This window comes from Falco biarmicus, chromosome 7 (genome assembly GCF_023638135.1).
Source record: "Falco biarmicus isolate bFalBia1 chromosome 7, bFalBia1.pri, whole genome shotgun sequence".
Lineage (NCBI taxonomy): Eukaryota > Metazoa > Chordata > Aves > Falconiformes > Falconidae > Falco > Falco biarmicus.
Genome location: NC_079294.1, coordinates 64890287 through 64904947, shown reverse-complemented (window position 1 = coordinate 64904947; position 14661 = coordinate 64890287). Strand labels below are relative to the sequence as shown.

The window sequence follows — 14661 nt, the reverse complement described above, 5'->3', positions numbered from 1 at the left end:
GGTCTACACAAGTTTCCACTCTTGTTAAGTCTAATCAGTACATGGAAGATGGAGACATAGCCCACTTGAATGAATTTTTATTATTGCCAGAGGGGCAATTGCATCTGTGGGCTCCCTCCTCTCCTCGCTTTGCAGCCCCCCCGCCCCGAGCTCCAAAATCCCCCCTTGCAGAGGGGGATCGGGAAGGTGCGCAGGAAGCACGGGAGGCAAATTCAAGCTTTTCGTCCTTTCTCCCCTTTTCCAAACGCTCCTTTTCTGCAAAGCTGAAGGGGTCATGGTGGGGAAAGCCTAAAGGGGGGAGTACACCCCCCCACCCCCCACCCCCCATTTATTCTTGAGATCCGTGGATGAAAGGATGACCTAGTAATTCAGTTTGATGATAACCATTTTCATGCTTGAAAACAATCTGCCAAATTAAACCTAAATGGAAAGGTAGTGGAAGCAGGGCATCTGGAGATCCCCCCCCCACCTTTCCGGAAGGGATTGTTTGGCAAAAGGAGGAGGGAAAGGCAATTAAATAGACTAAAGATGATTTAAATCCCAACCAAAAATAATTCCAGGGAGAAGTTTCCCCCCTCCGGTGTTGCCCAGCCCTGGATTTGAAAACTTTGGCCCAACTTGTGGCGATAGCTACAACTTTGCTCCGGAGGGGTCAGAGGTGAGGGCTATTTTAACCCTAAAAGCCTGCGAGTGACCAAGGTTGAGGCCGGGCTCGCAGCACTAATAGCCATAATTACCTCCTCCCCTTCCAGGGACATTCCTCGCAGCAGCAGTGTTAGACGCCGAATTGAAGAAAATCCTGGAGTCGAACATATCTTGGGGGGTAAATAACAGCAATATGAAGGAATTTCAGAGCTCTCTCTTTTGCTTGGGGGGATTGAAGCCTTTTTTTTTTCTCCCCCCCCCTTTTTTTCCCTCCTTTTTTCCCCCTTTGCCAAGCATTCCCAAGGCGCTGGGTCTTTGTCTTAGAAGGAATGGAGTGTCTGAATGGTGTGAAAGGGACAGAGAGGGTTGCTTCAAATCGATTTTACTTGTCCTCTCTGTCTTTTCGGATCAACGCCCTTCAATGGACACATAGGTGCTCTTTCAACCAAAAACTTGTGCAACATTTTCTGCCTGTATTGGTGCTAAATACAATAAATGCTGGGCAGATTTTTTCCCTTTCTTTCCAAAGCAGAAAGCACCCTAATTAAATTGTTTTATATGGACAGTCAGGACAGACCAATTAAGTATGCATTAGTATAAAGATATATTCGAGAGATAAGCGCTCTATAGCAGCCCTGTCTAGGCAAGGTGTGTAAAGTGTCCTCTCGAAGAGAGGCTGTAAGCAGGGTTTCATATGGATTTTTCCCCTCCATTGCCTCCTATACTCGAGTAAGGGACTGAATAAGTTAGCGAAAAGCCATTAGTGAAAGTGGTTTCTAAACAAAGTTAACAGGTGGATGTACCTGGTTTTAGATTTGAATAACAGTCGCACATCTGTAATATACAGCCATATATTTATGCAGCACGTATGCATGCAATGTACACTTACAGGGACAAATGCCCTCGCCCTGTAGCTTGTGCGCAAATGCACGCACACGGAAATAAAATAAATAGCTGGGCACTTCTGTAGGCTACAGGACATGATGTGAGTAAACACACACACATCACAGATATATAACTGTGTATCTATTGTGTATAGGCACCCAGCCCTGCATCAAAGGCAGACACACGCACACCAGGCGTAGCTGTCTCGCCTGGGTGTGCTGCACAGACAGCTAGCCAGAGATCAGCGGACACACAGCACAGTCCTGGGGTAATTACAAGTGGAAATATTTCCTATTCGAGGCATAGGCTTTCCCAGGAGTGAAATAACAGATCAGGATAAAACATACACATACACACACGAACTTCTCTTTCTGTCCCTTTTATCACCCTGGGAAAGCTCTCGTGTATGGTTAACCACAGGAACCGGGCTTTAAGCTCTTCTCCATTTCCATTATTATTATTTTTTTTTCTTCACTGCAGCTTTTCCGTGTAGTTCAAAGAAAAAAAAAACCCAACAACCAAAAAACACCAAACCAAAACCTCTACAAATCAACAACCCCCCAAACCCCCTAAACAGGCAAACAAGCAAAAAAAGCAATCAGCCCCCAGCCCTGCCTCAGCCTGATCCTGGGGCAGGCAGAGCTGCGGGATGCGAGAGGGAGGAGGAGGAGGAGGAGGAGGGAGGTGGGCTGGAAGTTGCTGGGGCACCCTCCATCCCTGGGCACTTCGTTACCCACCCGCCGAGGCAGAGCTGTGGGAGCGAGTCCAGAGCCTTGAGATGCTGCAGGGTGGGACGGGGGATTCGCCCCTTTATCGTGACATTGCACCGCAGAGACAGGACGTTTTTTTGCTGGAGGGGTCGGGGGAGAGGGGATGGGAGGGGTACAGGGATGCGGAGCATCCTTGCGACGGCTGCCCGGGTTGATCCTCATTTTCCAGCAGCGCCTGGGATGTGTTAGCCCACCAAAGGGAGGTGGGAGACGGGGAAGAATAAACCATTCCGTGCTTAGGCGCTTTAATGTCACGGTAAACAGGTTAGAAACAGACGGTTTTAAAGCCTCAATTTCTCTTCACTGGTTACCTTCGAGGATAACTCATAACAGACTGTATGGGGGGCAAAGAATTCATCTGAAGAAGATCTCCGCAAGTCACTACCCGGACAATAGTCCACCTCCTGTTGGGTTGCGTATTGATCAGGAGAGGAGCTGAAGATGTCGCCACACTAAATATTTACTGATCACACACAAATAGCCGCGACTTGAACGATTTTCTCCTGTGAGGAGAGCAGAGAGAGAAGGGTAAATCATTTTATTAGTGTGTATAAAGCAAAGAGCACACTCTGGCTTGGAGTGTTTTAAGATGTGTCTTCAGCTGGATGAAAAGAGTTAGGGAAATCGATATGGAGTGATTAGACGAGCCAGTCGTGTCAAAGAGAGAGGCTGTGAATTTCATGGATTTGGTTATACCGGGAGGGGGAAAATATATCGAGAGATTAAAGGGAGGAACCCATTGTAGCAGAGCCAATGAAAAAATAATATCTAATCAGACCCGGCAAAGGTAGGGACGGGATAAGACCCACATTTCTAAAGAATCACATCAGCTGGAGAGGGATCAGGGACACACATGGAGGAGGCAAACGGGGGGAGAGCTGGCGAGTGGGAGCCTAGAAATGCTACAGAGCAAATCCAGGAGAGGCAGAGAAAAGTCGTCTCTGTGGAGCAATGCTGAGACACCACGAAAACGGGGACAAAAGGCTCAGGAGCGAGGGGAAGGCGAGGGCTGGAGCAAGCGGGCGCCTGACTTGGAGGTGAAGTTGAGGGGTCTCCAGCCCCCGTGCCCACCAGGCAGGCAGCCCTCTAGCAGCAGGAGCGAGGGCACGTCCAGCTCAGATGCCAGGGGTTTAAATCCTTCTCCTCCAAGTTTGTTCTCCCCTCTCCTTCCCCCCCCTCAAGCAAATGTGGTGAGTAAAATGGATTTTAGCGTTTAACCACCTCATCTTAGCCACGTAATGACAAGGCTCGTAATATGTAATCTACAGATTACTGCCATTCGAGAGTGACCACAAGTGGCATAAAAGAAAAAATAAAATAAAATCAGTATTTCTGCAAATGACAAAAAGGCTAAAACCAGCCCGTGCTTTACGTGTTGAAGTTAGGGAGTTGCTGCTGCAGGATTTTATCGGGCGCAGGGAGCAGCTCAGCCGTGGCTCAGGTACAGCCCGGGGTGGCTCGACGGATTAAGTGCTGGAGACAAGCAAATGTCTGAGTGCCAAAGGGCAGAAAGCTGGGAGCAGGGCAGGGGCTCTGCCAAGCGACGTTAAAATACGTGCTTTAGGGGATGCTCCTGTTTTTTTTTTCCTTCCCGCCCCCCCCCCCCCGAATCCTGATGTTTGGGCCGTGTTCAGACGCTACCTTCTCTCTGTATATTTTTCTTTAGCAGAAAGTAGGATGCGACTGCAGAAAACTAAGTCAAGGGAGCGAGAGAAAGTTTGAGCCGGACTTTAAATGATGCTGATTGCTGGGAGGGAGGAAAGGCATCTAAAGCTAGGAACCGAGGAGTAAAACTGATGTGAAAACAGCTTTTCACTTCTCCTCCAAGTGCTAATTTTGCTACTGTAAACAAACACTGAAGTTAGAAACAGCTGCAAATAGCCTGCCAGGCACCCAGGGCTCAGGGACCGGGCCGGGGGTGGGGGGGGTGTGGAGGGAGGGAGGGATGGGTGACTTTTGTTCATCTCCCGGTCTGAATCTGAATTCCACCCAAACTTTGCTTTCTCCCGAAATCAGTGGCTGATACTGTTTTTAGTTGTGGAGAAGGGTGTGTGTGTGTGTGTGTAGAGAAATAGGCATATTAAGAGCACTTCATGCGAGCCTATAGAGTGCAGGCAGCTCGGCTGGATCACTAATGCAACAGGAAACCTCGGGATAAGACTCAGCCTAATTAACAGTTTTCCATAGCTGAAGCGATTTTTAAGAATCCCAATGGATTAGCCCAATATGTTCAGGTGTGAGGCTACGAGGGCCTATAACTCCTTTCACTATAATCTTATAACCTCCTTACCTAATTCCTTAGATTGCAGATAGGAAGAGTCTGACCCTGGAGGTCGTAAAGAGCTTGGTTTCATTAACCCTTCCCTCCCCAGCGCTGCTCCAAGGTTAACTGCGCTGGGCTGTGTGTTTGGGGGAGGGAGGGAGGGCAGAAGAAAGGGATTTGCAAGCAAGAGGGGTCGATCCGACCGGGGTAGGGAAGGCGGCGGGGGGGGGGGGGAGGGAGGGAGGGAGGGCGGGCAAGGCTTAAAATGATTTCTGCTCCCTTCATTCCCTTCCCCTGAACCAAAGGAAAAATGGAAAGGGAACTTTTTTCTTTCCCATGAACCGGGAGGTGCACAATAGTATGGACTTTTGTGAGACAATTCTTTCCCTTTACACTATTTCAGAGTTTTTTTGTGGTTTTTTTTTTAATATTTTTTTTCCCAAACGTGGAGGAAATGAAACATTCTAGAAATGTCAGATATTGCAAAAAGCAAAACGATCTCCATCTTTAGGACCAGCAGCAATCTCTTGAGCTTCTTGTCCATAGTAAAGCTGTAATCTTTAAAGAAAAAAAAATCTAGAAAAGCTTCTCAGACTGTATTTGCCTGGTAACACACCTGGTTCATATTTTAATAGGTAGTTACATTATATTGATTCAGGGTACATCATTGATGTTGAAAGTTAATAACTCTCAAATTATATCTATCTGCCTACATACATAATTGCATACACAGTATAACACTGTAAGAATTTGCATTTTGCAGCACATTCTTTGTTCTTAAATCTTTTAACACATTGAATTGTTCCTTTGAAGAAAATGCTATTGAAGCACATGTTTAAGGAAAAGATGCTTCTAAACTATATGTTTAAGCAATGGAATTGTTGAGTGAAATATAGGTTTCTTTGTATTTCACACAAACCTTGCCATACGCCAATCTTAACCTATACATCCGACCTGTTTTTTTTTTTTTTCCTTTTTTTATTTTCCCTCCCAGTCAGAAGGCAGAAATATGTGAACTGCTGAGAGAGGTGGGTACTTTTTGGTAAGTATGTTTAGATATGATCTTCAGATAGATTTATTTTACTTTCAAATTCTTGGGATACTAATTGAGCTAGCAAACAATATCCCAGCTGAATGTCTCAGCTCCTTCCCTATTTAACAAGCTTTTAATATAGAATTATATTGCAGCCATCCTTCTACTAAACAATATAGCTGAGAAGTCAGCAAAAAAAAAAGTTAAAACCAAATTATAATTGCTGCCTTATATCTGACTCTTCTTCCTTTCTGCAGTCCTAATGAACTCTTTAAAGTTTTTTTCTTATTTCTGAGTGACAGATCAAAAATTATTAGCAGAATCAGAAGCAGATGGAAAACTTGAAATAATGTGTCTAAATATTTCATATTGCTACTTATAATACTAGCCCCTTGTAAAAAGGAACCATTCCCTATTTATTCTGTTTATAAATACAGATAGATAGGTTCTTTTTTTCCAGCGCCTGCCTCAGAGATGACATAAATAGAGATTGAACTATCAGGAGGAAAAAAAAAAAAGAAAAAAAGAAAAAAACCCCAAAACCCTGGACAGGAATAGAGACAGACAGATAGATATGTAACTGTATCTGAACGATGTTACGTACCACATTAGGGGATGGTAAAAAAACATAAATAGATTGCATATTTATAACCTCATAATTAAAATACATTCTTATGTCTCTCCTCCGAAAGGTTGCAGCTTTCTCGGAAATATTTTGGTGGTGCATATTTCAAACTCTGTGTCCCAAGCTGAATTAAGATGAGCTGTTGTACCCAAAAGTAAACCACTTGTTTACAATTTTATATTTAAGTTTCAACTGCCTATCAATCACTATCATTTTCTTTATATTTCACCTACTGACATCTGGAGACTTTTATTAAAAATGGTGTTAGTTTATATCAAATTCTAATTTCTGTTTATAAGAAATTAGTCAGTATTATCCAAAACAATCCCCTGTGTTTGACTGACATAAATTGGATGAGAATTTTTCACATTCAAAGGGTTAAAGCTAAACTGAAAACTTTAAAGCAAAGGAATACCAGCAAACAGTGAAAAATAGCACGTTTGCTCTCTCTGGGCAAGCTTGCATTATATCACATGTAAGGAAGCCCAAATTTTTAAATCTAAGACCAGTTTTAGTTTTTAATAGGAAATAATTACATGGAACTTTATTTCCAGAGAGAATGTCCCTTCCAGCTACAGTGTTTTGCTTTGATCTGAGCATTAGCTGGTAATAAAATAACCATATTTTGGATCCTAAGCATATTGATGCTTAAAGGAATGTTATGCTTTCAATCAAATCCTAACTTTAGATTATCCAAAGGTATTCATCCTTCTTTTGTCAGAAACCAATTTGCTCTCTTGCTCCTACAGCTACTCACATGTGTTTTAGTATACTTTTGTTGTTTTATGGTAGAATTTGCACTGTCGAGGTGGAAAACTTTTCAATGGAGCAAGATCATGTTCCAGCCTGGCAATTTGGGCTGTTTCTCATACAGCTCCCCCATCCAGCCCTTCTTTACACTTGTTGTACACCACCACCACTGCTCATCTCTGAGGGTGACTACCTCGAACATCCTTGCAGCATTATTTTGTTTTAAATCCCTGGATTTTTATTTATTTATCTAGGTATCTATCTATCTATTTATTTATTTAATTATTTATTTTACCTGGGGAATCAATCATTTGGACCCATCCTGAACAATTAACCTCCCCTTTATATCACAGCCCCAAGTGCAGTACTTCATAAAGACATGAAAAGGACATCCCAGACAGCAGGACCCGAGCCCAGGCTTGTCACAGAGTATAAAAGGAGAGAGAAGGGGAGTTTTTATCTCTTTGCCCAGCCAGTTCTTAATAGTTCTAAGTTTCAGTGTGACAATGAAACAGTTTTGATAACATAGCTCATGGGTTTCTCTGCCACATAAAGTTTTCTTAATAATAAAAAAGAAGAAACTTTATCCCTGCTAAATTAAAATAGGGCAGATGTTGGATATGGTTCATATTAGCCAGCCTTTCACCCCTTTGCCCCTGGCACTAAAGTTCTGACTTTTTCTTTCTACTATGTCTGTTTCTAACTGGAAGGTATTATTCCTGCCTCGCTCTCTTCTCTATTTATTTTTTCAGCGTCTAAAATTAAACCTGTTCATTTAGTAATATACATTCTATTTCAGATTGCTAAACCTGGCCAGAGAGGGGAAACACTTTCCAAAAAGTGATGCACCACTGACCTTAAAAGAAAACATAAGGCAGGGAAAGCTGTTCTTAAAAGGTTTATTTCTAGAGAATTTTGTAGCTCTGTTGACATTATGGGGATAATGGCTGTATTGCAATGGGCTTTCAAAGCCCAAGAGGTTTATGTTTTCTTCTGACCATAAGTATAATAAAATTTTAAAGGTGCACAAAGTCTCATCGCTTTAGATATTTAAAACTAGATTGAAAAAACCCTTGGGAAACATACATTATAGTGGACAGCCCTGCTGAGAAGGCAGGGGATAGAAAAAAAAAACCAACTACCCCAAACCCAAATAAACCCCCCTCCCCAGTTATTTCATGCTAGCTCTATGAAAATCCTGGCTATTCAACTCCCAAGGATAGCACAACTCTTTTCTCCAGGGCTGTGAAGATAGAATTTATTGTCCATTTGGAACGATCAAGTTTAGGCTAATAAAAGGCCTTCTGTAAGCAGAAATGCCCCAGCTGATGCTTGGCAGAGTTTTCAATGGTAGAGTTTATACAGGATGGGGGCTCTGCACTATTTGAAATTGCTCATATCTCAGCAGCTGAAGATGATTTGACACACAGAAGTAAATGTTAGTAGGCAATGGCTGAGGGTTAATCAGCGTTGCTTTCTGAACCGGGTGGTTGAAAGCAGGAAAAAGTGAAAGCTGCTCTCTCTAGCCCTTCCCTTTGCTAAGGTGCTGCTAACTTTTATGATTTTTTTCCCCCCCTCTTCCTCTTTTACTATCTGTCTTTGTGCCTGAGGGCCAGTGAAAGAACACTGCAAATTCTAGATTGCTTTCAGAGTTTCCCTTTGCTGATGATGGATTACCATGTCAATTTAAACGGCATAGGATTAATTTGTTTCAATGATTTCTCTTTAGGCTGAATGCCAGTCTTTTTTTCTATCTCTCTCCTTTTTCTTAATAATAATAATAATAATAATAATAAAAACAACAATAATAATAATAACAACAACAACAATATCAATAATAATAATAACAATCCTTCTAAACCCCAAACACTTTTGATATCCCACATTAAAAAGACAATAATAGAAATAGACAAGTTAGGTGTAATGTTGCAACACAGTTATAGGTTTGAGAGTTTTTATCTCATTCTAAGGGGTTGAAGCATACAGTCAGTCACATTAAAATGAAATTGGATCCTACGTTTATTCAATAAATACTTGTCTTGTAGGTAATCCAGAGCAGAGTGCTTTTGACACATAAGGACTTAATTTGTCTTGGATAACAAGTTATTAATATGGCATATTTAAACTTGCCACCTACAATAAGGTCATTTAGATCTATAATACGACTCGCAAGAGAACTTCATAAAGCCAGAAACAAAGTTTGAAACTGCCTCCGAGTTGCGGAGCAGACGCACGGCTCACGGTTTGCTCTTTTCAGAAGAAAGTTCAGAGCAAGTAGAAGCCACCCAAATCCAAATGGTGTGCATCTGCTCTGCTTTGAAAGGCAAACGTAAATGGAGTAAGGAGGAAAAAAAAGAACCCAAACACACATTTTTGAATGTGTAAGCTTTAAAGCTGTGCTGCGTCTGCTAGCAAACTCATCGCAGCTTTGAAAGTGAAAAAACAACATTTGGTTCCGAGTGGAAATTCGCCTGCATTTGCACCCTACCTCTTCCATGTGCTTTGCAATTTACTTGCTTTTAATAATAAGTGAGGAAGTTGGAACATAATCCACCCATAAATGTTATTGCTGTAATTTGGCTGCGCTGTGTTTGTTCATGCATTAGCCGTATATGTAAAGCGAAGTGGGGATGTATGGTGGTGATCCCTGTACAGCCTGAACAAACAGAGATGTTTTGGTACATGCTGGATTTCAACCCCCAAATACTCTGCAATTGTTTTAAAACTTGGGAAGCTGGAGATGCGGTGTTTAGTGTCAGACCTGTCCTAACCAAACAATGCCTGCAAGAGGTGCATCAGGAGGGGAATACTGTGGGCGTGCTACACAGGACCTGTTTTGTGGCTGGCGCTTCGGTCTCTGAATTGTATGTGTAAGCTTTATTATTCTGCTTTTATGTATTAAGCTCTTGGTTGCTCTTGCCCTGGCAAATTCTGTCTCTTTAAGTAACTAAATCTCGTTTTTAAGCTCTTCTTGGGAAAAGGATGTTACACATGAGTAGAAAAATGCAGGCAAGAAAGGCTAATTGAATGAAAAGAGAGAATTAGGTTAAAAATAGAGTACAATCTAGTATCACATTTTCACTAGTGTAACCTGAAATGAAGGTGTCTCCAAGTCCCTAGTGATGCCAGAGTGTTTAGATGTTGGGCACAGATGGAGACACCTATTGAAATGTGTCTGAAGAAGATTAATAGGACTTGTCAGTGTTGGGAAAGCACTGCTTTGCTGTAAATTTCTACTAGCACAAGATGAATTACCGATGAATGCTCAGTTATCAACCCCATCACTATCATTGGACACTAAATCAAATTGAGCAGTTATCTACAATCAGAAAATTTCTTTTAAAAATAGGCATGCACCTTTAGGCTTAAACTCTTTAATAAGACAATATCCTCTATGGTATGTGTGTGTTCACGCAGGGATATGATTTAAAGTTTCTGTACAAAAAGCTTCTGTTCGGAAATGAACTTCAAGTTTAGTGTGAAATCAAGGCTGTCAAACAATAGAAGATATTCAGAAAATACTGGTTGTACGATATAAGGTTCTGCTGGGGGCCTGATCCAAGATGGATTTTCATACATGTCATTAGATTTTGGATCCGTCCTTATTTATGAGCGCTTTTTTTCATCACTCCTCTCCCCTTATTTTTGGTGATGATAAAAACCCCCTTCTCTCTACCTTAGAGACTGAGCATCCAAATCATATATTAATGCAAAATAGCTGTCAAGACTCAGGATATATCTATAATAATAATACCACCCTCTCAACATATTTAGGAAATTACAGCTTAATATAATGAAATATGTAATGAAAGAATCAATTAATAATATTTTAACTGAGAATATTTCCTTCTCGCCTTTATAAACGGGGAAACTGTCACAAGCAAAATTATCACAAGCATTTACCAGCCCACTGCTAAAGTGTATTAGCTGTATTTACTGTGTGATGCTGATGATGACAATGATATTAAATAAGTGTTATATATTTTTAGTTTCTAGGATTTCTTTGCCTCCCACCCAGGCATTTTATTACTTTATCCAAGGAGATTTATCGGGGCATGTTTTCTGAAGTCAATTTTTCCGTTTTATTATAGACAAGGGCAGTCATTTATGTTTAGGGAGGGAGACAGGTACAGTGCCTTTATCTGATCTGTGTCCTCAGCCACAGCCACCTTCTTAATCGACGGCAAATTCCCACTCTGGAGGATCAGGCCCTATCTGGGCTACTTCTCAGCCAAGGAATGTATCCTTCCCTTCATCTCCATCTATCTTACCTGTGATGTATGCTACTTTTTGAGGAGGGAATAGTACGCTATTTACCACAAAGCACAGCTTCAAAGCCTTTGTGTGTTTCTCATCTCCAGCCAAAGCTTATTATTTAGCGCCTTAAAAATTTACCTGGGTAAAGGATAGTAGCAGTTACTGTCTTAATTTTTACATCCTAATTTTAATGCAGCAAATGCCCTGCATTAGGGCCAGATTCTCACTCACATGGAAATTATTAAGTTTAAGCAGAACAGAGCCGATTACAGCCAGCTACAGCCCGTGCCCTTCTAACACAGTCACTTTACAGCATCCCCTTGTTTGTTTTTTTCTTTGGAGGGCATGATTCTTTAAACATGTTTGTTTTACACAGAGCAGCAGCTGATTCCTAACATTTTTTTCCCCACAAACATGTAAAGAGAATATTAATAGGGAATATTAATAAAGCTGAGTGCAGCACGATGCTAGTTAGATTGTAGTAGCTGAGAAATATGAACTAGTGAACATAATCCATAAACTCCATTTGGTTACTATAATACTCCAATCTGTATTTATTACAACCCTACTCTGATGCTTATACAACTGCAATTGCTAGATTTATACACTCTAATGGTTTCACAATAGGAAAAACCTGTGTTCTTTATCTTTCTTTTCCTCTCCAAAATAACCCCTTCCACATATACTTCAGGCTTCTCCGGACCTTGTCTGGGTTTAATCACAGGCTCTGGGACAAAATGTGCATTATTAAGAAATATAAATATTTTCAGAAGCAATCAAAGGGTTGAAAGATTGATTCGGCATGTAGATTGGGTTTAATTCGAAGCAGCTTTGTTCTAATGAGGACTACTGGGATACAAAGACGGCAGCCGCTTATGGCCACCAGTTGGGAACTTCGACTCGCTGCAGCAACCTGTCAAGGATTTGAAGAAACTGCCAGGTATTAGACAGCAAAGTGGTGGGGAAGCCAGTGGTCTATTGTTTTCAGCCTCCTTCCGAGGCTGGATTAGGATTTCATAGTCCCCGTTTTACTGAAATGAAAATTAAGGTTAATTTCTTGCTGCCTATGGGGCCAAATCCTGCAGTCCCTCACTCGGGGGAAACCCCTACGGACTTTACGGGGGGCTTTGCCTAAGGGAAAGGTGGCAAAGCTTGGCTGAGCCCCAAGACCAGCACATTTGAGAGCCCCAAAGCAATTTTTACTGCTTCCAGACCTGGTGTGGTTGCTTTCGCGGTGACTTTTTCTGTTAAATTTTGCTACTTGCGCTCCTAGACATGATGGGACGTTTTTGCACAGGGAAGTGTTTTTCCTTAAGGAGAAATAGAGCTCCGTGTTGGCTTGGAAGCTCTTGTGTCCTTGTTGGGTGACCCAGCAGAACTGCCGGACCCGTCCTGCTTCCTGGGGAAAGCCTGCAACGTCCAACAAAACATCCTTGAGATGATGCTGAACAAAATGGAACACTTGATAGCTTTCCCCTCAGACTTAAAGTAACCCAAGAGGAAAATTTCAGTGTGCACTGTGTGAGGGGGTGTCATGTCACAGGCACTTGGGGAGCACAAGACCCTGGCAGCTTTCCTAAATGTTGAGCATACAGTCAGAATCACAGTATATACAGGATCAAACACTGACTAGTTTCGCTCTCCCCTTAGCCCCCCCTTGCCTACTTTTGTCCATAAAAGCAATAGAAAGAGAGAAAGCTTGAATTTTCTGAACTGTTTCACCCATCCACAGCTGGAATTCCAAAGTGAAATGAAAATGCCTTTAAAATCAACCCTACATGGGAGCCTGAGAGAACAAGTTTTCCTTTGTTGTAGGGTATAGTATTATTTGCTGTAGGTTTTTGATATACATTCTAAATTAGGCCTGCAAAGGAATGCTTCATCTTTAATTCATCACTCTCAGCTGAAAGAGATTAGCAATGTCTAGCACGCACCCTTCGTATGGTGCTGACCTCATCAAGTATGGCCTGAAATTAATTAGCCTCATTCATTCCAAATGGAAAAGGATAATGGAGCTGCATTTTAGAGATGACCATCACAAATTGTATGCAGCATATTTAAAATCCCTCCCCCCTCACTCCCCTCCCCATTTAAAAAACTATGTAGATTAAAATTCTTTCCAGAACTTGCAATATGTCAGAGTTATCAAGGCATTAGGAGCAGAAACCACTCAGTTTTTATTTGTGGAACTGGGAGCCACATTTTGTGTGTGTGGCTGTAAAAGCTGTCTAAATGGCAGAACACCTGGAATTAATTTGACATTTCCAGGTGCTCTGGAAAACTGGGGCATCAAGCACTTGATGTTTAAACATTCTTCCACTGGCCTGCTTAAATCAATATGAAAGTGGTGTCCCTTTGTCATTCATACATGCAAAGTGCTAGCACAAACTCCAGCTTGGCTTCAGAGTCCTACATCACTCATAATCTAATTAGAAATCAGAGCAGAGCTGAAGCAGCATTCTTTGTGGATTCTTGGGCAGCAAATAGGGATACTTGTCTTTTGTTTCCCTCCTCGATTGCATCGTTCACAAGCTTTCACACCACATCTCTAAAGGTGGTTAGGTGCCTCAAGATGTTGACAGGCATGAAGGACAAGATTATTTAGGTATTTAGGTGCCTACCCTGGGTGATTTCAAATGGAATTAAGCAAATGGATGTTACTGGGGGAGGAGGAGGGGTGGGGGGTAGGAAAAAAAAAGGAAAAAAGCTTCCAGTGCATATGAAAAGCTCTAATTTGTTGTCCTAAACTCTAGCAATGTGGGTGATGTTTTTCCAGGGTAAAATTTCCTGCAGGGTAAATTTACTGAAGTCTGCTAATTTTTAGCGAGGTCAGTGGGTACTCGGTTTTGGGCAGCGCAGCCCAGCCTGGCAGCTCAGCCAGCTTCTCCGTGGCAGGGCACGGCGGTGGCGTGTGCCCTGGTTGCTTCCCAAGAGACAGGGAAAATAGTAAAGAATGCGGGATTTCCCACAGGAATTTGGAAGATGCCCATGTCTAAGACAATGTTAAGGATTGGGTCAAAATCGAGATCCAGCCTGGATTCCTCCATCTGAGTAGTCCTGTCTTGACCTACGAGTGCTAATGGATTGCAGCGACGCGGACCTTCCTCTCTCCTCACTCCTCAGCGTCAGATCACCAAGAGGGCCTGAGATAACGCTGTGAGTAAGAGACACATTTTTCCTCACATCAAATAATTCATTGTGAAACTTCAGATTTTGAAACACCAAGGTCAAAATGACCTGTATCTGCAGTGCCACGGCTTGGGGAATGTTCCTGCAGTTTGTACATCCAAGGCTGGATACATAGGGAAACTGTTTTGTGATATGTGCTGTAAATCACCTCATACCCAGGCAAACTGAGAATTAATTATTTCTCTTTAACACAAACAAATATTTGCCTTCTAAAGACTCCATTCATTAAGACTGCCATTGAATC

At 42.0% G+C, this 14661-nt stretch overlaps 1 long non-coding RNA gene across 6 annotated transcripts in view; it reads left to right on the top strand.

Annotated features, from left to right (window-relative positions):
- The window catches only part of LOC130152119 (uncharacterized), a 34752-nt gene that overhangs the window by 5874 nt on the left and 14217 nt on the right, over positions 1 to 14661 (top strand). For 3 of the 6 annotated variants that reach the window (XR_008822881.1, XR_008822885.1, XR_008822880.1), the window contains exon 2: positions 14200 to 14384. This is a non-coding gene — a long non-coding RNA (uncharacterized LOC130152119). Of the gene's footprint in view, positions 1 to 5557; positions 5606 to 14199; positions 14385 to 14661 lie in introns of all 6 variants that reach the window. The other 3 variants (XR_008822883.1, XR_008822884.1, XR_008822882.1) reach the window with 3 other exon arrangements.